Here is a 21,270-nt window from a genome sequence, read left to right on the forward strand (position 1 = left end):
TTCCCATCAAGGTAGCATGCTTTGTTTGGAGGGAAAATATGAAAAAAATTCCAACTGCAACCGGTTTAGTAAAAAGAGGGGTGCAGATAGACGAGATCCATTGTGGGCTTTGCCTAGATACGGATGAAACAGCACAACACGTTTTTATCACTTGCTCTTATGCAAGGGTAGTTTGGGAATGGATCTCAAAATGGTGTCATGTTAAATTCCCTCCTGGGGATTCTGTTGGAGATATCATTAATCTTGCAAGATCATGGGATCAATGTGCAAGGAAACGGAGGATAATGACCTGTATATGTTATATATGGTACGTTCTGGTGGCTATGGAAAGCAAGATGTGAAAGAGTTAAAAAAAAAGCAGGATCTCGCCTACTATGGTGGTGGATAATATATAGTCCATGGTGTTTATGTGGCTTAAACACAGGAGTTTGAATTACCCTATTAAATGGACGGATTGGAGCATATATCCCTTCTGGTGAGGGGAAGAAAACCGGTTGAATATTAGAACTGGAGGCTAAATATTTCAGTCTAGCGTTTGGTTTTCTCCAACTCTTTTTGATACATTTATATTTTCTACTATTTTTGACTTGTAAGTTTTGTAATGTCTCCTTTCCTCCTCTAGCACCTTGCTAGTGGAGTTTATTTTTATTAATATATATTTGCCGGTTCCAAAAAAAAAATTATATTTTAAATGATTATGTCCTCAATCAATATAATTCGGAACCAAAGAATATATAAAGTCAAAAAAAAATCGATTTTTTATTTTTTTTTCAGCAAATTTTAGTAATATATATATATATATATATATATATATATATATATATATATATATATATATATATATATATATATATATATATATGGAACATCATGTGATATATTAATAAGAAAGAAACAACTCAAGCGAGAAGCTTGAGAAAAATACATGAAACAATTCAAAATCGGGAAAGAGCTTCAAGCGGTCCATTTAATGGAGATACATTTAGATCTACATTTAATCCAATTAAAGGAGTTAATAATAATATCATCCGCAGTTAACATAATTGGCCGTCTTTCGTTCCTAAAGAAAATAGAATTGCATGCCTTTCAGAATTCAGATCATCCAAATGGTAGTATAGACAATTGACAACCTCAACTTTTGCAGTCTTTTAGTTCCAGTATTGGTGTTGAGTAAAGCTAGTAACTCATCACAAGAAGAGGGTTGCACCTATAAACAAGAAGACCAATCCACCATCCATCTACATATGACCGAAGCAAAAGAAGAAAAGGAAAATAAGACATGATTCGTGCATTCATCATAAACATGACATTAGGGACATACAGAGGAGGAAATCTGAACATCACACTTGATTAGATTCATAGAAATGAGAATTTTGTTTCTAAACAATCGTCAAACAAAACAATTGACCTTTAAGGGCACCCATTTCACCCATTTAAACGGATTCAAGCAATCTTCACCAACGTTTTGAGACATAAGAGATTTAACAGAAAAACCATTTCTTCCATCACCCTTCCACAACCACTCGTCACGCCCAAAAATGTTTTATTATTCAATTAAACAAGTCGATTTGTGAAAGTTCATAACAAAAATTGATAATAATATTGCAATTTTACAAGTAATAATAATACCGTATCATCCATTTGTCCCACACTCAGATTTACGATGCCATGTAAATAGGAAACATCAAGTGCTTCCTTCAAGTAGAAATTAACTAATTAAGTGTTCAATCATGCTAATAATTAAATGTGCGAAATCAATCTCAAAATTTATGTATACACGAAGGACGAAGCTCCAAACATATTAGAATTATAGATAATTTGTTATTATAACATTGTAAAGATAATTAATATAGGGCTAATATTCAATGGTGAAAAAAAGTCGAGTTGAAAATGCCTTATTCATCAACTTTAATTAATTCATATCTTTCAATTCATCATCTTACTTAAACTGACTCCACAATCTACACATCCTTTCTTATGATATTTCTAAATTGAGATAATCATTGACATACAAAAGCAAACAGTCAACTTAATTTGTATAGAAGTTTCTAGAAACTAATTTATTGTTGATTTGAAGAAACTGAGTCATATCTTTTCTTGAGACTCTCAATATCATGGTCATTTAACGAACATCCTGGAAAGATATCCTGCAAAAATAGTTCCATAAGCACAAAAAAAGAGTAATTATAAAATTATACACATAAGAGAAAAATTATTTACATTAAGACCCTCCTTTTTCTTGTCCCTTCTATTCCTGCACCTAAGATTCCTTTTGCCCGTAATGGCATATATATCTTCTTCAATCTCACTTTTTGAGATCGAAATTGAGAATTTTGGCGGATTTGGCTCACCAAGATTTTTATGTTTCTTCACCTTGAAGTCCTCATCCTTTGCAGGAATCATAGAAGTGGACTTTGTTATGGCAACCGGTGTTGATGACTCGGTTTGATTGTTCTGTTCATTAATTTGATCATGACTTATCATTTCAGAAATAGTCAAATCATCAGAACCATCAGGTTTCTGAGATTTTTTATCAGGTAGAGACATTGTTTCTGTATGTTTGGTAACTCAAGAATGATTGAAATAAATAGATGCTTTCAATATAATTTTAAAGACACAAGCAATTGTAGCAATAAGATTACGAAATGGTTATAAGATTACGAGAAAATGCAATAAATGTTGGTTTTGTTGTCATTAAATATTAGACAGTTGTAACGCCTTAATTAAAAACAAATCCTAACTAAAATATCTTCTTAGAGGTCATGAGTTCAAGTCTCATTAGAAGACATTGATGATTTTAGAAGTAAGTTAGTTTGTCGGTTCAAAAAAAAAATTTATTTCGCTACTTGTGATCTTTTAATGCATTATGTCACATGACTTTTTTTATTATTTTCATTTTATTTTTTCAATATGTCATTTTATGGTTTTTTCATGTTATTAAATTCTACATAATATTTCAATGTAATAATAAATACATATCAATTTTATTAATCGACTTTCATTTTAATTTCAAAATTACAAAGGTGTTGTTTGTTTTTTTTTCTGCAGATCTTCTTAACCTTTTCTGTCTGTGTCACACAGACATTGGCCTTCACAAACAGTTTGTATTTTTGAAGACTACAGACCTAAAAATGTATGTGTGTCATCTTCTTGGCGCAGATGTGGACGAAAGTCTTCTAACATCTTCAGACATCTTATAGTCTAAAAAAACACATATATCTTTAATTTTTTTAGTTTTTTTTTAATTTATATATATTTCGACTTTATTAATGATAAACAATTTGAAAAAAAAAGTTATAATACTTTAAAAAAATTGTTCGACGACACAAACATGATATTTTTGACAAATTTATAAATAAATATTTATTACAATAATGGTCGTTGAAATTGTTTATATAAATATGAAAAAAAAATCATAATATATTCTTATATTTTTCGTGCAAATTTTTTGTCACACCCCAAAACCAAAATGGCGGAAACGTTCTGGGGTGGAGGACGTCATGTATAGCATCACAACCAATGTATAATAGCAATTATAGCAACGCAACCATTACAATGAATACTTAAATAAAAATGTTTACATCAATTTGGAAATTTTCTGAAACTTGTTTGAATTACATCGAATAGCTTTGTAAAGTATAATCATAAAACTCTTATTGCTCCAGTTCCTCAAAAATCCAGCAAGTACCTGTCTACTGATTTCCTGAGAATACAAGCAGTTTGAAAGAATATCAGCATAAAGTTGGTGAGTTCATAAGCATTTAGTTTTTGTGGAAAATGTTCTTTGATCCTTTTTGAAAAGTGTTCCTCAAGAAAATCCTATATTTTCTTATGAAAAGTAGTTTTTGGAAGAGTATCTGTTAATAGAAAGTAAATCATCAGTTTTAGAAATGTCAGTGTTATCCTGGGAAAATCCTATATTTTCCCTAAAAACAAGTTATCCGTTCTAGAGGTAGAGACGTCAGTTTAGAAATCCCTGATTACTATCCGTATGTATAAAAGTGGTTTTACTACTCAAAATAAAACAATGAAGAGTAGAGTCCGTAAACCGGAGTTAGTTTATACTTATTTGCGAGTCGTATAACCATACTTAATATGACCGAGAGACCTTTATAACGTTCTTCAGGCGTTAAGCTAAATGACATTTGTTCACCCCAGGTGTGACCGCCTAACTGTAGCTAGCAGTTCAGGTGTGAGATTGTCAGTCCCGAATAGATCTATTCACAAATCTCACACTCCCCCTCTAGGAGACTCTGGTTATACTAAAAGGATTTATCACTGTACACCTAAGAGTACAGTATTGAAGTAGAGCCTCACAATTCTGTATAATCTAGTTTACTAGCGGGAAAGAGTATAAAACAGTAATTATCCTTGAATAAATGTACTTTATACTTCTGAGAAAAACATATATAACATAAACTAAATTTGCCGTAGTTTATATATATTCATCCATGAAATCTGATTTAGTAGAGACTGTCTAGAGGGTTATCCCAAACTATACCCATTATAGTTTATTAGAGTTGATATGGAAATGCCTTGTAAAACCTTTCTGAAAGCCGTGAAGTTAAATTTCCAAAATAACAGTTTCCCTTATGCTCAACGTATTACAAAAGGGATTAAGTATACGAGTATGTTATTAAACGTGGAAATCATTGGACTGTATTAATAAGTTTAAAACTTAATAAAATACTTTGAGTTTGGCTTGTATTCCCCCCCTGAAAACATTAAAAACACGGAAATTGTAGGGGTATGAACTCACCTCGGGTAAGTGGTTTGATTGAAGGATTGATACGGAAAGCTGGATGTTCAAGTGAAGCCTTGAACACGATTCGATCCTAATTAACACGCAATGACACATAAAAGAGTCAAACGAAGGTATTTCACCACTATAAGTGATGGAAAACCACTCTAGAGGCTTGGATCTCCTTGCACTAAGTGTTAGGACCTTGTAGGGTTGCATGAGGGGAGTGTATGGCCACCTTAAAGGTGTGTACGGCCATGAGTGTGCGGCCCAATGGGTGTGCGGTCGTACACTCATGATGAGAGGTGTTCTTGTGGTGTTTTCAAGGCCTACACTTGCATCCATGAAGTGTTCTTGGTCCATACTTAGTTGTAGTACAAGTTTAGGGTCTTAGAAGTGAGTTTATGGTCCTAGAATGAGTGTGTGGTCGCACACTTGGGTGTGTGGTCGCACACTTGGGTGTGCTGCTGCATACTTGGAGTGTGCTGCTGCATAAGTGTGTGTGCGGCCGTACACAGGTGTGTGCGGTCGTACACCCCGCACAAAATGTCCAAAAATGCCATTTCCAAGGTACAACAAGGCTAGGGACATGTCTATCTCGAATATGGAAGTCAAACTCTCACTTTGGAGGGTGTTTTAAGAGTGTGCGACCACCTAAAAGGGGGTGTGCGGCCGCACTCTCTTCCATACACGAAGAGCATGTCGATTTTGCACACTTAAGGTCTAGATAGAGTGGTCTTTCATGGATTGCAAGTTAGAGAATGAAGTACTCACGTTCTTGAAGCTTTGGAAGGTTCAAAGTTGGAGAAACTTGAGAGAATAGAGTAGTGTGCTGCCAAGGAGTGAAAAGAATGAAGGGGAAAGGAGTCTACCCTTTATATAGGGGTGAGAGTGCTGCTAACAAGTGAGTGTGTGGCCAAGGAGTGAGTGTGTGGCCAAGGAGTGGGTGTGCGGCCGCACACCCATGTGTACGGCCGTACACTCCTCCAAGAGGTGTGTATGGCCCGATTTTCTCACTATGCTACACTCTGACTCATTCCTAAACTCAACCTTGGTCACATACAAGTTTAGAACACTTAAATGAACCCTTAAATAGCACCAGAAATCAACAAAACAAGTTGATGATTGATTGAATTGACTAAGTGTACAAGATAGAAGTTCCGAGTTGTTACAATTTTATAAAAACATTATTTAATACAATATCGTCAATTTCTTGGGAAAATATTTATGGTACGTTTTTAATTGATTTAATTGAAAAAATTAAAGTTTATTTTCATTCATTTATGTGTCAAACTCTTTGTTTCTCAATTACAATGTTTAGATATAACTTTGCGACCAAATTTTTAGGTTTTATCAAATATATACATTAATTTGTATCATTTTATTTTCACTTTTTATACAATAATACATAAAAGTTGATCTAGATTTGTTAATTATTTATACAAAGTCATAAAAATATCTAAAAAATCACTTTGAAGTTTACAAAAATCAGTTTATTTATATTTTAGTTTATTTTAGTAACCTGCAGATGTTAAAAAAACAAACAGTCTTTTTTTCAGACTGCAAACGTTTGGTCCATCTCTTCTACTGAAGAGATCTATAGATGTGGTCCGCAGACTGCAGACATTTTGTCCCAAAAAAAAAAAAACAAACATCACCTAAATTAAAGACTCATTTGTTTCATTTGTTTATTTATCTAAATTGTTTGTTTAAATTAAAAAAAACACTTTAATTTTAATAATTCAATATTTTTTTTACTTTTCTTATAAATTCAAAGTTTTGAAATGTTTAGAAATTCATATTTAATTTTTTTTAAATATAAACTCATGTAATAAATGGGTCTCACACCTAATACTCTAATAAATAAAAATCATTTATGTCACTTGTCATTCTCTCATGCATTATGTCACATGTTATTTTTTGGTAATTAGATTAAATTATATCTATATGTCATTTTGTGGTTTTTTCCATTTTATTCAACTCCATATAATATTTAAATATAATAAATATAATAATAAATACATATCAAATTCATTAATGCAACTTTCCTTATAATTTCTAAATTTCTAAATTAAATCCAATTATTTTAATTATTTATTTATTTAAATTCTTTGTTTAAATATAAAAGAGAAAAAGCACACTTCAATTTTCTTTCCTTATAAATTCAAAGTTTCTAAAGTTTTAGATCTTCATAATTATTTTTATTTTTTAGATAAACCCATATAATATATGGGTCTTGCAACTAGTTTCATTTATAAAACAATTTCAAAACTATTAAGTAATTACTAAAAATGATATCATTGTCTTAAGGTATCAATGCATTCAACTAAATATAAAGTAGGCGAATAACCGCGTGTTGCGTAGAATACAACAATATATTTGAAGTCTTTACAAATATATGTTTTTTAAATATATCAATGACGTTGTTGTTAGCTCTTATATGATAAATCTTATAACAAGTTGGTATAAGCATTGTTTGTTTTGAATTATATGATAATGTATACATCTTTTAAAATTCTATAATATCAATTGTCTTAATAGCCTCTACATGCGAGTTACTGATGAATAAAATTAAATATAATATATGGTTTAATGATATTTATAGTTGTTGTTATGATTAATTAATTTTAAAAAGTTTATTTGTTTATGATTTTAATTTTTATCATTGTAATTAATTAAAACATCAAACATTCTTTTTGTTTTTAAAGGTAATAATATAATTTTTGTATATAATGTTACTTTAACTATTCTTATTGTAAGTATTTGAAAATAACTTATATGGAAACTCTTAATTATTTTAATTTGTTTTCAGAAATTTAACTTTTTTAAAATTTATTTGATGAATATTGTTAGTTTCTTTCATTGTAATTATTTAAAACAACAAAGCTTGTTTTTGTTTTTAACGTTATAATTTTTTACATAATATCACTTTTAACTATTCTTATTGAGAAACTATATTATACAACATCGTTTTGTATAATATATGCATTATAATGTTCTTAAATTTCAACTTCTCAACTAGATTTACTTTCAAAAAATTTAGAATTTCACTATTATCTTCCTCTTACATCACATCTTTCTGTCGAACATCTATTAGGCTATATATATATATATATATATATATATATATATATATATATATATATACAGAGAGAGAGAGAGAGTAGGTTGAGTTTAGATTCTAAAAAAATAGAGATCATGAGATTCAACCTCAGCCACATATTTCACATCTACCGGTCTAGCACTTTGGCGTACTAGCACTGTGAGAGAGTTATAATCATAAATGATAATGCAGCGCTACCCGTTCCCTTTTCCCCTATTACCTTCATCACCACAACAACCACCATCACCTCCATCGCGACTACCACCTCTGCCACCAACCGACCCCACCATTGCCACCTCTGTCACATTTACCACCACCATCTCCTCCGTCACCAACCACCATAATCATAAATGACTAATCACTTTGTGAACATAAGTATATCTATAATTATATATGATTATACATCTCAGCCCTATAATCATTTATGATTAGGCATATCTCCACATGTTGGTACGTTGGAGGGTTAGAGCGACAAATGAGAAATATGTGTTTGAGGTTTAATCTTAAGATCTCTCTCTCTCTCTCTCTCTCTATGTGTGTGTGTGTGTGTGTGTGTGTATATATATATATATATATATATATATATATATATATAGGGTCCGGATCAGGTAGGAACCCAAAAATTGCTAGGAACCGTGATGACTATTCTCCACCAATCATTTCGTCATGGGCACAAACGTCAAATCGATTTACTTGGTCGTGATGCGTTCGCACGCGGCGCACGTGCATGGAACGTAATATGGACGCAAGGGAATAATCATGTGCGACGAACGTCCATGGAACGAATGAGTTTTTCTTTTCTTTTTCATTTATTTTGGTTTTTTTTCGTTAAAAAAATTCAAATACCAAGCGATCCACATAGATAAGCAAAGAAAAGCCAACGATGGCAATCTAAACAAACACAAGCAATAGAGGACAACCATAATGGAGAAAATAAATCTTGACCAAATCAGGACCACAATAAAGGAATCCAACCATATTCAGAGACAAACAAAGTCAAAAATATAGCAACAATGTTATAAAAGGATAATCGAAATACAAATCAAACAACCATAGTGTCTTACAAAATAAAAGAGAGCCCAACATTAGGGAACTGTTAGACCAACCAAAACATTATCAACCATGCCAATACCAACCAACAACTTCATACCTCACACATCTCCACCATTGCCACCACTCAAAGAAGCATCACCTCTTGTACGACCAAACATAAAAGAGCTAGACTCAACAACCAAACACACCGAGAAGCCAAGATCATACAAATAATCTCCACAAAACATGGTAGAAAAAAGCATCTTGTATTCGTCGTAGGCGTGTAGGGTCATAAAACAGAACCTCACCCTCAGCGAAACCAGGAGAGAGCTCTTCATTCATTAGCTCACAACCTTGTCGTTTCCTAAACTCAATGCATATTGACTCAAGTGCCTGGTTCGCATTATAAAAAGATGAATCATCAAAAACTTTATCAACAACCTTACCTATACCCTCGAATAGAACCCATCTCATATCTTTTTCAAATTTTTGTACCTGGACAATCAAACTAATCGTGCTCTCTTGTAAGTCGGTATTCTTCAACACTGACTCTCCAAGATTACTCTTCAACTTTCGAACACCTGTTTCCAGCATGGACACCTTGTCAAATTAACCAACCCTTTCCAATAATAATGACGCCATCTTACCTTTAAAAATAAGCACTTTCTCTTCCAGGCGATAGGTATCAACTACCTTATTCTCCAACATCGTTTTCTCTTCTTTCAACAATCTTACTTCATCCCTTAAAGCCTCCATACCCGATTCAGGAACCATGGGAACACTCAAGCTCACTCTCTCCAGCTTAATAACTCTTTTGGACATCTCCACAAATTTATCTCGAAATGATTTAACATTCCAATATAGGCATGTCGAAGGAATGATAAATGGTTTCACAATATTAGTTACCACCCTAAACTCACCTTGTAAATCATGGCTTTACCGATTCAACTCTGCATTTTCATTACACCAGTTCATAATTTCACTCCCTAGAGCCAAGTTTTTGACAAGTTTAACTTTAAATATTCCCCGAACATTTTCCCTATGGTTATTTCCAAGACTAAGCCAATTTATTAGCAAAGCAAAGTTCTTAAAAACGACATGAAGGCTAAGGGATCTAATAGGTTTTGATCCTGACGCTACTCCCAATCGAGAATATAGATGGGCTTGTTGGGATGAGGAATGTTTGAATCTGGGGGGGGGGGAGTAAAAGTGTTCTAATGGTCAACGTAAAAAGGATATTTGCTCACCCCAATACTGTTTATGAATGAGTGAAAAGCAGTATGATCCAAAGAATAAGATCACTTTATAACACGGTCGGAACTACCGCTATCCCCACCCGATACAGTCGTAGCAAAAGTTGTTGCACCCTTTTCCGAGCAATCAAAGGGGTGTCATTAGCATCATCATCGATATCTTCATCATCAACAACCGTTTTGAAAATAACACCAATTAGGAATTCACTATTACCACCTACACTAAAGTCATAGGGATCATGGACGTGAGTAGAAGATTGAGACCCTTCATCGTTTTCATCATCATTATCATTGTTACTACCTTCCTCCCCATTACCACTCACACTGTCATCCATAATGGGCAAGTTAAAGTCATCAGAAGCAATATCCTTAGCGAAATGTTGCCCTCAACAAAGCCAGTCAAAAGGAATGGAGATCGACCACCATCTGCATAACAATAGAAGTATAAAACATTCAAACAATAACCAACAACAAAACCATAAGTACATATAGTCAAGAAAAATAAAAACTTAGATCTCGAACGTACAAAGCAGGAATAACCCATTACGGATCCAATGCAGACTCATACTGGCTTTCCCTAACACCGCTTCAGGGAATTTTTTTCATGGACACACCCAATATTGAAAGTTTAAATATGTATTGTCCAAGATAAGAAATAATACAGGCCTTACAAACATCTACTATTCGACTGGCCTATAATCCGTAAATTTCTCATCTGATCATCACACTTGTGCTCTCGTGCCACTACCTGTAATATGAGAAACTGAGTAGGTCAGGATTAGGAGCCTGATGAGCACATAGGATTTTCAACCCACAATAATTAAATTCTTTTAATTATATATTTTCATCAAAACATTCAACCCGATTACTCATTCCCGTTATCCTCACTTTATGTCCCTAAAGCATCTAATTTAGGGGACCTATCCAAAGTATCATCTTCGGGATAGACAATAGCACTTAGGGGATTCCTTAGCAGTTTATGTCAATAAAGCAGCCATGGAGGGGATGGAGTACACCTAGTGAACACTTAGTTCAAAACACATACTAGTTCCGAGCCTGCTAGCGTTCCACTGGACTGTCTAGAATAGTTCGTGGTCATCATTTATACTCCGCTAGACGACTATATCATCTTTAAGTCAAGGCCTATCACCATCTATTTCATCTTTCATCTCTCATCATCTATATCATCTTCTATCTACCCATCTCTACCCAATATATTTATAGGTATAAAAATACATATACAGTTTGAATCAAGTAAAACATGTATAAATCGTTCATCCCGCATAGATATCTGAACATAGCTAATAGGCACATATAACATGTAATTATCTTAAATACTTCATATATATATATATATATATATATATATATATATATATATATATATATATATGTGTGTGTGTGTGTGTGTGTGTGTAAGATGAAAGTAATTATGTACTAACTTGTTAAAGTGATGACTCGAAACTTGGACAGTGCTTCGCTTCTAGCAACTGACTTTTCCTTTGACGTAACCTAGTATCATTATCACTAAGTCTTAGCCTAATATTCTATGTAACTGAAAATAGTCTAGAGCTGTCAATTATTCCAATGAATACTGATAGTTCTATCAAATAAGGATCAACTAGGTAGGACAGTTGGGAGGCAGGATCATTTTGGCATAATAGTTTTTCTGAAATCCAACAAGCAAGCCAACGTGACCATTCTAGACACCTCTCCCGTAAGTAGATCGATCAGTATTATGACTTATAATTACTGATAAATCTTATTTATAGGTTCATAATAACGACTATTACTTATAAATACAAATTACACTAAGATAAAGTCGAGTGTAATTTAACTTATAGAGATTCCCTAGTCAAAAGTCTGGAAATTCTGCTGGCAGAACTCCAACCTACTAGCAACTTAGATGTCGGGCTTTAAGGGGTCTCAGGGCTTTGCTATATACTTAAAACTAAGGAAATTTTGGTATTTCGGCCGTAGAACTCGAGAAGAAAGGTGTAGAAGGTGTGAGGGATGAAATGGGGCATTGCAGCCTATTTGTAGCCAAATTTGGGGTGCACAGTGCACGTCATACATTTTAACGTGACGTCTCCCCCAGCCGCTTTGTGCCACGTGTCGGCCTCTCTGTGGTCGACGTTTTCACCATCTAGAGGCGCACGTCGCGCACCGTGCGCGGCGCAAAACACAAATTTTGTAAATTTTGTAAATTCTTCATACGAGCTCCGTTTTTTATGTTCTATATATCCCTGGAAAAGCTATCAACGAGATCTACAACTTTCCTTTAGACTCCATTAGTTAATGCTGACTTTATTTTTCATCCCTATTTTTTTTATATGATTAAATGATTTTGCTAAAATAATAACTCTATCGTACGGACTCCATTGTTGGCATTCTTTTCCTCAAAATTCTTATATTAAAGAGTACTACGATTTTCCTTTTGGTGACTTTAGCTAAAAGTCAACCATTCTCTTCGTAGCTTTTTACGTCTCACATTCCTTGTGCGCGACTAAATTTTATATCTTATAAAAATTTTATCTAATTCATACGGAATCTGATTTCTACAAAATTTATATTTTCGGGATCGGTACGATGTGTACTTTCTAAATTATATATATATATATATATATATATATATATATATATATATATATGTTTTGACGCACTTATTTTTATGATATACAGGCGATTCGACTGATTTTTCCTATTTTATTATATTATAATAACCATGAAACACATACTATTCACATAATTCTTCTTTATTACATCAAATAGGTTACAATTGTTGACCTTAACTATTACATCATCTTATTAATTCCTAGCGAGAAACGCGAGTGTTACAATACATAACGGATACACAGTAATACTATAAAGGCTTAACCAACATGTTAAGTCCATATTAACCATGCTGATATTCTCTGGCAGTCTAGACTAACTGCGCGCTTGGCAAGGCAACATCTTATATCAATAAACTATTCATGCAAGTACCTACACACCATCCCGAGAAACACAGAAAAAAGACTAATATTATATTAAAGGGTAATACCCTTACAACCTCTGGACAACACCATCACCTGGTTAATAGTGTTAAGATCTATGGAGTCTTGAACAAATTGACAAGTTCCTAAGAATTCAAGGGCCATAAATGTAACTTAACAAATATTAAACAATTCAATTGTTTAATATTGAATGGACGTACATGTCGGCAAATCAATTGTTTATTATTTGGACGCATCTTTTGCATGGTCAAACAATGGACGGCAAGAAATATTAAATTATTAAATGATGGCTCCTTTTTCTCAATTGCGGCAATTTTGTCAATATGGACGGCAAATTTGTGTGAATCAAGAAAAGTTTACGGCACATCTCCTATATATATATATATATATATATATATATATATATATATATATATATATATGTGTGTGTGTGTGTGTGTGTGTGTGTGTGTGTGTTGTGTAGCAGAGAAGGTGTGCATCAAATATAACTTGTAGAGTTATAAATTGTAATCTTATTAAGTTAATAAGAAAATCTAGTTGCAGCCCGTGGACGTAGGATTTACACCGAATCCGAACCACGTAAAATCCTTGTGTTCTTTATTGCTTTATTTTTCGTGAGTTTGTGAGTGTGTGACAGTGTGTTTCCGCTGCGTGTACCCGGTCCGATTCCTAAAAACTGGTATCAGAGCCTGGTTAGCGAGGTTTGGAGGGTACGATCGTTTTTTTTATCACGCACGAGTGTACCTGATTTGTATCTTGTTTGTCGTAATGGCTGAAGACAAGATTATAATCGAAAGGTTCAATGGTTCTGATTTTAGCTGGTGGAAAATGCAATTAGAAGCATTGCTATGTCAGAAAGACTTGGACATGGTACTCGGAGACAAACCGGAGAAAATTGAAAAAGCTGCTGAAGATGCGTGGAACTCAAAGGACAAGAAAGCCAAGGCGGTTATTACATTGTCATTGACGAAGAGCGTTGCTTTCAACATCATGAATGAAACCACGGCGCGTGGTATGATGGAGGCTCTGTCAAATATGTATGAGAAACCATCGGCGGCTAACAAGGTGTTCTTGATGAAGGAGTTGTTCACTACAAGGATGAATGAGGAAGGCTCAGTTACGGTTCACATTAATAATCTAAATTCAATTCTGTCCAGATTATCATCTGTGGGAATTAAATTTGATAATGAGACTCAAGCTTCGCTGCTACTAGCTTCTCTACCTGATAGCTGGTCCGGAACAGTTACTGCTGTTACGAGTTCCGTGGGGACCAGTGATATGACTTTTGAAGGGGTTAGAGATTTGGTTCTAGGCGAGGATATCAGACGCAAGAATCAAGGTGGATCTTCCTCTTCTGATTTATTAAATGTCGGAAGAGGTAGAGGGAATAGCAGGAGCAGTGGGAGTCGGGGAAAAAGTTCTTCTAGAACTTTGAAGAATGTGAAATGCTGGAACTGTCAAGAAGTGGGACATGTTAAGAGTCAATGTCCAAAGAAAGAATTGAACATTGCTGGTGCTGAGAGTGTGTCTGAGGATGATGCATTGATACTCAGTATGGAAAGTTCTGTAGACTCTTGGGTCATGGATTCAGGGGCTTCGTTTCACGCCATGGACAACGGGGAAACGATGGTGAATCTAAAAGAAGGAGATTTTGGGAAGGTACGGTTGGCAAATGACGAGATGCTTCAGGTAACGGTCATGGGAGATATTGATCTGGTTACTTCATTGGGAACTACATGGAACCTGAAAAATGTCAAGGTGATTCCGGAGCTGAAAAAGAAATTGATTTCTGTTGGTCAGCTGGATAAACAAGGACTCGAAGTAAGGTTTGGTGGTGGTAAATGGATGGTGGTCAATGGTATTTCGGTGATTGCTCAAGGTTTGAAGCGTGGGTCATTGTATATGGTTGAGGTACCTGCTGAGGGAAGTATGACCATCCCGATTAAGCAAGACAAAATCTGGTTCGCTAAATCTACGGCTAAGAGAGTTCATTTTGCAAACATGAATTCTGAAGCCAAGGGGATGTTAGCTGAACGAGTCGGAAAGTCTAAACCAGTCAGGAGATTCTGTGACAGTGGGAGCACGGGGCGTGTTCCGGGTACAGTTACAAAGAGCCGTTGGGTTTTGAAGACTAAGACTGAAAATTTCTCTCATGTTGGATGTTTGCTATGTTTGGAGAGTGTTAGTGGTCCTCGGTGTATCTCTGGATCCAAACCAGTTGAGACAGAGGATGAGTCGGTGGTGGGATTAGCCACGGCTGAGTTAGAGCTACTGGGAGCTTCAACTGGCCCTTCTAGTAATTGATGATGAGGGGCGGCTGCAACTAAAGAAATCAGACTAAGTTTTAGCTTGTTCATTGGAACTGGAAGCCTAAAAGGACTTGGTTGTTTTTTTAAGATTACTGGAATAATTGAGAGTTGAATGGCGGAGAAAAGCTAAAGTTGTTCAAGCCTCCAAGTGGGAGATTGTTAAAATTTATGGAGTCTTGAACAAATTGACAAGTTCCTAAGAATTCAAGGGCCATAAATGTAACTTGACAAATATTAAACAATTCAATTGTTTAATATTGAATGGACCTACATGTCGGCAAATCAATTGTTTATTATTTGGACGCATCTTTTGCATGGTCAAACAATGGACGGCAAGAAATATTAAATTATTAAATGATGGCTCCTTTTTCTCAATTGCGGCAATTTTGTCAATATGGACGGCAAATTTGTGTGAATCAAGAAAAGTTTACGGCACATCTCCTATATATATATATATATATATATATATATATATATATATATATATATATATATATATATATATATATATATATATATATATATGTGTGTGTTGTGTAGCAGAGAAGGTGTGCATCAAATATAACTTGTAGAGTTATAAATTGTAATCTTATTAAGTTAATAAGAAAATCTAGTTGCAGCCCGTGGCCGTAGGATTTACACCGAATCCGAACCACGTAAAATCCTTGTGTTCTTTATTGCTTTATTTTTCATGAGTTTGTGAGTGTGTGACAGTGTGTTTCCGCTGCGTGTACCCGGTCCGATTCCTAACAAATAGTAATACCAAAACTCATTCATTCGTGTATAAATACCTTGACACGTGTTGTGAAGAAGCAAGAACACTCAGTAGGAATTAAGCAATATTCATATCTGATCTCTAACTTAGGAATCGGAGAGCAATAACGGGGTCCCTCCCTTGGTAATGCTCCCTAACCTAGTGTTTATTCATTTTGCAGCGTAACTTCCTGTAGAACATCGGCAGAAAATATTATTCACAAACCTACCCATCATTCGGGAAGCTACGTAGCATCACCATAAATGTAAACAAGAAGGCTCTGATACCACAATTGTGTTATGGGAGTCCTTTAGACAATAAAAATAGACAACGGAAGTAATAAATAAACATAGCCATTAAAGGACCTCTGTTCACCAGATCTATGCAACTAGTACATAAATAAAATCAAGATGAAAAAAAACTTACACTTGAATTCTTTGGCTTCTTTGATTTTACAAGTTGATCAGAGTTGGAGGATCCAACATAGAATCCCTCTCTCCGCACCCAAGAATCATACAGCAGGCTGGAGAACAACCCAAGTAGCAATACAACAAAAATCATCATGATATTAATCTGGATCGGCTCTACACGGTGCGTGGGTGGAGCGACATGGGGCATGGACATCGATTAGGGTTTTTCTGAATCTCTAAGAGCACCCCCTACCCCCCGAATTCTCTAGGGTTTTTGACTGATTTTTCCTCTCTCTTGAATTCCATATTGACCTCTCTATTTACAGGGCAAGGGTTTAAACCCTAACAGGTAAATATTAATTTATATAATAGTTATCTCTACCTTAGGTAATTATCCTAATATTTAAATCATTTATCTTGAAAATTCCATATTCTCCATATTTCATTTAGATAATTAAATTGTTAGTTATTCAACAAACGAGTCCCTATAATATAATGTCTTTCCAAATGTGCTCATATTTTTTTTTGTATAACCCAAAAGGAAACCATTATTTATAGTAATATTACTGACTTCTTGTGGTTATGAGCACCATTCTCCAACAACAAAATGGTTTAGATGAATCACTGATTAAACATCTCAAACTAATAGTTAGACCATTGATAAAGAGAATCAAACTTCATGTTTCTGTACAGGGTCATGCAACCTTACATGTTGGATCACTGATATGTATGAGGCCAAGTTCATACCATGTATATTCTCCCTTACAACTTTCTTTTGGTCAAGAGCCAAATATATCCTATTTGAGAATATTTTGGGTGTGTAGTATATGTCCCTATTGTAGCACCACATCTCACAAAAATGGGTCCTCAAAGAAGACTGGGAATATATGTTGGTTATGAGTTCGTCTCTTATAAGATATATTGACACCTTTAACAGGTGATGTTTTTACGGCACGCCTAGCTGATTTCCAATTTGATGAGGCAACTTTCCCACCATTCGGGGAGAAAAGAAAATTCAAGAGAAGGATGTTTCATGGCATGAACCTTCCTTATCATATCTCGAACCTCGTACAAAGTAAGGTGAAAGGGAAGTTCAAAAGATAATGCATTTCCAAGAAATAGCAAATAAATTTCCTGATGTATTTATTGACACAAAAGGGTGACGAAATCATATATAACAGTTGTCAATGTTCTAGCTCGAATTGAAATTCCATATGTAAAATTTGATAATAAAGTCACTTAGGAGTCTAAAACACGCCTGAAGCATGGAAGACCATTTTGTTCTAAGGATAAAAATCCCCGAAAAAGAAGAGGAGTAGAAAATACACTTGATCATGAGGAAAGTGTTCCTAGAGAAATAGAAAATATCATAGCTTCCTTAAGGAAGGAAATAAATGATATTAATAAAGAAATTGCAATAAATTATGGTTAAATAAATAGTATGAGACCAAAATGAAACTGATAATATAAGTGTAGTGTTTCCTTATTCAGTTGCATGTGATATTATGAATGGTGATCCTGAACCACAATCTGTTATTGAATGTCAACAGAGACATGATTGGGATAAATGGAAAGAGGTTATGCAATTTTAATTAGATTCTCTTAATAAGATAAATGTTTTGGGGGCATTATTCTCACACCTGGAGCTGTAAAACCATTAGGGTATAGGTGGATCTTCATATCGAAAAGAAATGAGAAATTTGAAACTTTAATATACAAGGCCATGCTTGTGGCTCAAGGTTTCTCTCATTGACCTGTAATTGATTATGAGGAAACTTGTTCTCATGTAATGGAGGCAACAACTTTTAGATATTTAATCAACCTAACAGTCTTTGAAATTTTAGAGAAGTGTCTTATGGATGTTGTTTACAACTTACTTGTATGGATCACTTGATAGTGATATTTATATGAAAACCCCCGAAGGATTTAAAATGCCTGAAGCATTAAGTACAAAACCTAAAGAAATGTATTCTATAAAACTACAAAGATCTTTGTATGGGTTAAAGCAATCTAGATGCATGTGGTACAATCGTTTAAGTGATTATTTAACAAGTGAAGGTTATAAAATTAACACTATTTTCCCATGCGTATTTATTAAGAAAACAACATATGGGTAGATGATCATAGTTGTGTATGTTGATGATTTAAACATCATTGGAATGAATAAAGAAATCCTTAAAGTGATTCAAATTTTTAAAGAAATAATTTGAAATGAAAGACCTTGGAAAAACCAAATATTGTTTTGGTTTTCAGATTGAGCATATGTCTAACATAATACTTGTGCATCAATCAAATTATATAGAAAGGGTCTTAAAACATTTCAATATGGACAATGCCAATACTTCAAGCACTACAGTGGTTGTTATATCATTAAATATTAACAAAGTTCTATTTCGTCACTACGAAGAAAATGAAGAAGATCTTGGTCAAGAAGTACCATATCTTTATGCAACCGGGGCTCTTATGTATCTTACAAGTTGTACTAGACTTGAGATCTATTTTGTTGTAAACTTGCTTGTAACGCTCGGTTCAGGTGCACGTTTTATTATTTGCTGAAGTTAAAATTTCAGTTCTGACCCCTCTCACGACGTGGGACTTCTTTTCACGTCGTGAGGAATTAAATGATCGTGCATGCCATTTTAAGGCTCACAGCGTGAGCATTGGATACCTCACGACGTGAGTTTCTGCTGTGTGGAAAAAACCCTATTTTTGAGGGTTTCACTCTGTATTTAAAGGAAGTGGGGTCTAAGGTTAGCCCACCCTCAGCCTCCATCACTGCCTTAACTTTCCTTTTGAAACCTTAGCATCCATTGTTGGTCTTTGAGCTCATTTGTGGTGTTTTTAGCCAAGAAGAAGAAGCGGAAGAGCATCTAGTTCATTATCCCAACATTCAAGCCTCACAATCATCCATTTTGGCATCTTCTGGACCTGTTGTCAGTTTCAAGTTCCTTGCTTTATGAGTCCTTAAGCTTTGATCTAGGATTTTGTGCTTATTTCTCTACATTCAAGTTGATGTAGTGATTGGAATCCATAAAGTTGCTTATTTCTCTACATCCAAGTTGATGTAGTGATTGGAATCCATAAAGCTGCCAACTTTATGGATCTCCAGGGTGCCTTGAGTGTTATAGTTGCTAAATCTGAAGTTTGGTCGAGTTTTATGACTCTTGCATGAGATTTAATGTCATATTTCCCCATTTGTGCCCTAGTTGGTGTTGGGACATGTATTGTACATGCATGTCCAAAAAGCCACGATTTTATGATGTTCTAGAGTGAATAAGACTTATGGAAAGTTTGGTTGCTTGTCTTAAAGGATTCAGAGTTTCATTAAGAACTTATGATCTGGGCGTCTTCACGACGTGAGGGTTTGAAGTGTCACGACCTGAGAATTCCGATCCTTGACTATTTTGGGCTCTTTTGGATCACGACGTGACCACTGGAGGGGCCAGGACGTGACCCCTAGTTGTGAGGCTTTTGGGTTCGGTTTGACTTTGACCTTGACCAGGATGTGACCAAGTTTGACTTAAGGGTATTTTGAGTATTTTGGATTGTGGTTGAGAATTGGTCATTTGGTTAGATAGGTGATGGTTAGAGTTGAGATTCGAAGTCGAGTCCTCATAAGCTATTATTCATCTCTGAGGTGAGTCTTCCTCACTGTACTTACGGGTCGAAGTCACCAAGGCCGGACCATTCGATTGATATCCTGGTTTACCATATGTTGTTATGCTATAGTGGTCTGTTAGATTTGTATCCTAGTTTCTAGGGTGTTGCTATACGGTAATGATCTATAGAAATGCATGTTTGTCTGTTGACTGATTATATGTTTATCTGTTATGTATATGTCGACATATTTTGAGTGGTGGTTGAGGCTTTACTAATTTACGCGTGAGACAACAGACCGAGGGCATTCCAACCCGATGGTTGATTGGGCCCGAGGGTATACCACCCCAAGGATGACTGGACCCGTTGTATATTGGCATTCCAACCTAGGTATTACATCCTGAGGATGACCGGGTCTGGGGTATTCCAACCCGATGGTTAATTGGACCTGACATGTTGTTGTATATGTTATCTACTTGTGTGTTGGTACTTTGAGGGAACTCACTAAGCTTTGGCTTATAATTTTAGTTTGTTGTTTCAGGTACTTCTGACGATCGCGGGAAGGCGAAGGCGTGACCGTACATATCCTGTGTTTATGGCCTTACGATTTTGGGATACTCTGATATGTATAAATAATTTGGAAACAATGATTTTGTAAACATTTTAAGACTATTTGTTGTTTTTGAAAGTTTTAAATTGTTATGATTTTTGGGATGTTACAAGTTGGTATCAGAGCCTTGGTTTGAGTGAATTGGAGGAATATCTGTGTGAATCCAGTCTCAAACTAAGGAAATGAAAAGGTTTTAAAAATTATTTTTCAAAATTGTTTTCAGAGTAATCAAGAGAGGATGTGATGTGTACGATCAGCCGTAGCTAGTAAGTATACCCCAAGTTACCATACAATTATCTGTTATTATATTTATGGTAGAACAACATGCTAGTTGTAGGATAGGGATTTTCAGGAATTGCTTGATGTATGATGCCCTATTTCCTATAGAGTTTTGCTTGCTCGTTGTTATATGACTCTTTCGGGTGTGAATTCACTATTAATTGAATACGCTAAGTCACATGATGC

At 34.8% G+C, this 21,270-nt stretch overlaps 1 long non-coding RNA gene across 2 annotated transcripts in view; it reads left to right on the forward strand.

Moving 5' to 3' along the window:
- Positions 1-20,883, forward strand: part of LOC145168407 (uncharacterized) — a 28,788-nt gene extending 7,905 nt beyond the window's left edge. Inside the window, exons 2-4 of one of the 2 annotated variants that reach the window (XR_013741850.1) lie at positions 3,049-3,133; positions 3,666-3,745; positions 20,737-20,883. This is a non-coding gene — a long non-coding RNA (uncharacterized LOC145168407). The remainder of the gene's footprint in view (positions 1-3,048; positions 3,134-3,665; positions 3,746-20,736) is intronic. The other variant, XR_013741849.1, reaches the window with a different exon arrangement.
- Positions 20,884-21,270: the final 387 nt, after the last annotated feature.

Source organism: Lactuca virosa, chromosome 4, assembly GCF_052849685.1.
Source record: "Lactuca virosa cultivar CGN04683 chromosome 4, Lactuca_virosa_CGN04683_v6, whole genome shotgun sequence".
Taxonomy (NCBI): Eukaryota; Viridiplantae; Streptophyta; class Magnoliopsida; order Asterales; family Asteraceae; genus Lactuca; species Lactuca virosa.